The following is a 3,852-nucleotide window of genomic DNA, read 5'->3' as shown; positions in this document are numbered from 1 at the left end:
CTCACGGTTCAATATTTTTTTGATAGAAAAAAAAAAAAGAGAAAAATTTACATGCCCTTCTTAACTTGTAATTTATTGATATTAATTATGAACATTTGCTTAACCTCAAAAACCTACAGTTTTTAAATTAACTGTTGCTGAAACAGCAAGTTTCTCAGTGGGTCTGCGCTCAACAGTGCAGCCTAGGTGGAGTAGTCGAACACAGATCCACTGATCCTTCAACACAGAGCATCTTCAGAAGACATGTTGATAAAGTAAATTTTAAAAATCTCTATTGTTCAATTCAACCTGTATTGTACTGGTATGATACAGATATATGTATTGTTGCACCCCTGTTCATTACCATCAAAAAAGGTCGAAACATGGTTGCCAAAAATAAAATAATAAAGTTTTACCTTTCTGCATTTTTTAACCAATAAAAACCATCATCTCAAACATGGACTTTGAAAAATTAATTAATGATTTTATGACTTTAGGCTAAATTTTACATTGAATTATGGTACACTTGTGTGAATGTTTAAGATTTTTTCCTTTAGATTTATTTCTCTTTCCAACTGCCTCAGACTAAATATGACAAGAAGAAAATGATTTATTTTTACAGATAACATCTAATGCAGATACAATCTTGTACTTGGAAAAACAAACTCGTTTCCTTGTACCACATCTTTGTGGTAGTAATGTAGCCTAGAACATGCCTCAACTTAACTTTTTTTCCTGATGTGATCTTGTTTTTTTATCTCTTTGAATCAGCAGGTAAAGGTATGAGTTACAGGAGAGTCCAAGTGCCAAATCAGCTATGGCCTCACAAACTGAGCCATTTTACGTTGGATAAATTCAACAGATTCAAATCTACGCAGCTCCATATGATTAAGTGCATGTTGTACTTTTGCAACTTGTGCAGCAAAAGCATCCAAACAACTAAATCAATTAAAAAATTGCACTGTTTGACTATTCTTGAATATTCATAAAGTTTTGTGATAGACTGCTCATGACATCCTTTCTTTAAAACCTGACAGATGCCATGAGTTGCTGTCATTCCAGAGCTGACGTTACACCACCCGCTGACGTCTCCTGAGTCTCGAGTCTGTGGCAACACAAAATGTCCTCGTCATCAGTGCGATCCACTTACTTGATAGTTAATAATTGTTGAAGTGCTTTAAATTCCATGTAAATGTTACTATACTTCTGCCTTTGCACAGAGCTAATGTTCACCCAAATTACAGTTTGCAGTTTAACATTAAAGAGAGTTTTCTTCAGGTTCTATGACGTTCACAGTCATCAGGCTGCAAGTTTAAAGTTGCTTCCCCAGCAGTTGCATTTCAAGTTATTTTAATCTTTTATGTTGTTTTACACAGCTTCAAATTTTCATTGGTATTTCAATTTGCTTATAAATAATTTGTGTTCACCGTAAATTTAAATGTCAAACAAGTTGAGTTGACACCTCAGCTGAAAAAAAATCCTTTTGTTTCGATCCAAAATCGAAACAAGTGGATAATCCTTGGCATTACGCGCCTCACAGTTTGCTTTTCACAGGATTAACCTGCTACCAAATCCAAACAAAAGCATTCAGGAAACATTTTCTGATGATACGGCTCATTTGTGACGAAGTGCTGTAAAAGAAGGAAAGACTTTTCACACATTTAAAACTTAAAATATTTACTTGACAACATTGTCAACCACTCATAGTGCCAGTTTGCATCCAGTTTGGCTTTATCAGTAATTTAGCAACTTGTCAAATCAATGCTAAAAACAGATCAAGAGTAAAACACAACCATATGTCACTCATTGACACCTAAAATCTCCAGAGGTTCAAACATGGACTCTGCAGATTTTTGCCTTTTTTTTCTTTTCTTTTCATTGTCTCTTGTCGCACCATCAGTGCAGGTAGCTGGCTCCGGGGCCCCTATGATAACACAATCTCCCAATCGTTGCTTGTGCAGCATCAATAGTAACAACACAGGAGCCACATGAAGCCTGGCACCAGATGAAAGGAGATAATTTCAAGACTAAACTTGCTTGTTAAGTAGAAGCAATAAGAGCAAGATAAAATGCACAAGGCAGCTGTAGGCCTATCTCACAAAAAGTAAATGTTTAAAGTTTTTGTAACCTGTTAGTTTAAGGCTTTAAAAGATTTCTAGCAACATCAGTTACAACACTTGATAATTTTCCAAAACTGGAAGCAATAAATTGAAAGAATTGTGTGAACTCTGACCTTTTACAACTGAGTGTGTGGAACATATTTAATGTCAGGAAAACAAATTGAAAGAGTGGCTGTATGTTTTCCATGAATATGCTATTGTGGTATCTGCATGGTGAAATACCAACATATTTCTTAAAAATCTCACCAAGAGAAGGCATTCAAATAAATTTTGTAGAAGGGGACCAAGGATAGATCCCAGAGGTACACCACAAATCAGCTGAGACACTCACGGCATTTAATAATGACATTAAAACTATAACTTTGTGTTTGTAGTTAAATGTTTATCCACTCCTGGAAATAACGGAGACATCATTTCCTCTTTTAAAGTTTTTTCGCTTACAGGCTACCCGGTCTAGGTGGGCTGGGTCCTTTGACCGTGAAGGCCGCCATAAAGAGGCAGTGAATTTGGACGGTCTTTCCTTCTGCTTTATTCCCGCCCTTATCCTGGCATGTCTTGTCACATAGCAACTGTGACAAGGAAATATCAATCTATTAGTATTAAAAATATCATAAAACAACAAAATTAGCTTAAAGACAATATTTGAACTAAGGGATCCACATTTATTTTGCTGTATTAGTTTGTTTGATTTCTGACAAGAATAATAATAAAAACATGTCTATGCAAATGACGAAAGCATTAAAAACACTTGAAACTTTTAATTTTTACTGCCAGATTTTTATTTAACATAACCGAATCGGAGAAGTTTTCGACAGTCTCCGGCGCGGCGCCGTGACGTAAGTGGCCGACAAATTCAGCTTTCGCATGACAGCCCCTGAATTTGGACCCCCATAGACTCCAACTTGTTTGGAATTAGCTTTCCTACATTTTACAGACTGTTGGGAAGCAGCAATGAATTCCCTATAGCTTATATTTATTTTTCCCTAAGTATTGTAGTGACACAAATCTAAATGTTTCAAATCAGCACAGAGCCAAAGCTCTTATGTACAGTAACACACACTGATGGACATGCTGACACTGTTCTTTAATGTTTTGATGGATTAGAGAGAAACCACAGTAGCTCTAGGCCCAACGGGGCCAAACAGGTATGAGAACATTTAGTTATCTTTCTCCCATATCTGCTCTCAGGTGTGCATCTGCTGTGTGACTCTTAGCTGCGTGTTACACAAACATTTCACACTGGAAGTGACTTAACGGTTAAAAAAAGTGTCAGTGAGAACTTCAATAAATCACTTTGTGTTGAGTATAATAGGTCAAATTAGTGCTATTGCCTTTAAGATGTGTGTGTTCCCAGTTTGTTCATGATGTGCTCTCTTTTCTTAGAACGATGCCTTGTTTCCTGTCACCTGGTAGTCAGAAGAAAAAGATTTTGGAAAGAGTCACTTACACTGCCTGCAAATATTTGAATTTACATATTTGAAAGAAATCATAGAAAGCATTTGAAACTAATTCAACACCATGAATACACATTTAAGACCTGACATTCATTGAAGAAATGCATTGATGCCAGAGTTTGAGACCAAAGCTATTTTGTATTGAAAAATAACAAAGTTGTCACCATTATGGCCAAAAAGAGCCTGGTTAAAACCAGCTCCTTGTCCTTTGCTTTAATTCGTACGAGGGTCTGGACCAGTGTTGCCAGGTGGGAAATGTTGAATTATCGTATCAGCAGCTCAAAATTATCGTATTTTGA

This window comes from Austrofundulus limnaeus, unplaced genomic scaffold (genome assembly GCF_001266775.1).
Source record: "Austrofundulus limnaeus strain Quisiro unplaced genomic scaffold, Austrofundulus_limnaeus-1.0 Scaffold427, whole genome shotgun sequence".
Classification (NCBI taxonomy): Eukaryota; Metazoa; Chordata; class Actinopteri; order Cyprinodontiformes; family Rivulidae; genus Austrofundulus; species Austrofundulus limnaeus.
The sequence above is the reverse complement of the archived record's forward strand: the minus strand, read 5'-3'. Positions refer to the sequence as shown.